This window comes from Austrofundulus limnaeus, unplaced genomic scaffold (genome assembly GCF_001266775.1).
Source record: "Austrofundulus limnaeus strain Quisiro unplaced genomic scaffold, Austrofundulus_limnaeus-1.0 Scaffold898, whole genome shotgun sequence".
Lineage (NCBI taxonomy): Eukaryota > Metazoa > Chordata > Actinopteri > Cyprinodontiformes > Rivulidae > Austrofundulus > Austrofundulus limnaeus.
Genome location: NW_013953300.1, coordinates 118,005 through 118,902, shown reverse-complemented (window position 1 = coordinate 118,902; position 898 = coordinate 118,005).

The window sequence follows — 898 nt, the reverse complement described above, 5'->3', positions numbered from 1 at the left end:
GGTGTCCCCATGATGGACTGAGACAAGTCCAGGTGTCCATGTCATGGACTGAGACAAGTCCAGGTGTCCATGTGATGGACTGAGACATGTCCAGGTGTCTCTGTGATGGACTGAGACAAGTCCAGGTGTCCATGTGATGGACTGAGACATGTCCAGGTGTCCCCCGTCTGTTATACAGTGACTGCTGGACATAAACTCCAGCTCCCTGTAGAAATGTATAAAAAGATGGATGGATGATAGATGGGTGGTTGATGGATGGATGGATAGATGGATGATGGATGGATGGATGGATGATGGATGATAGATGGATGAATGGGTGGTTGATGGATGGATGGATGGATGGATGATAGATGGATGATAGATGGATGAGTGGGTGGTTGATGGATGATAGATGGATGATGGATGGATGATGGATGGATGGGTGGTTGATGGATGATAGATGGATGGATGATGGATGGATGATGGATGGATAGGTGGTTGATGGATGGATGGATGGATGATGGATGATTGATGGATGGATGATGGATGGATGATGGATGGATGGGTGGTTGATGGATGATAGATGGATGGATGATGGATGGATGATGGATGGATAGGTGGTTGATGGATGGATGGATGGATGATGGATGATTGATGGATGGATGATGGATGGATGATGGATGGATGGGTGGTTGATGGATGGATGGATGATGGATGGATGGATGGATGGATGATGATGGATGGATGGATGGGTGGTTGATGGATGGATGGATGATGGATGGATGGATGGATGGATGATGATGGATGGATGGATGGGTGGTTGATGGATGGATGGATGATGGATGGATGGATGGATGGATGATGATGGATGGATGGATGGGTGGTTGATGGATGGATGGATGATGGATGGATGGATGGA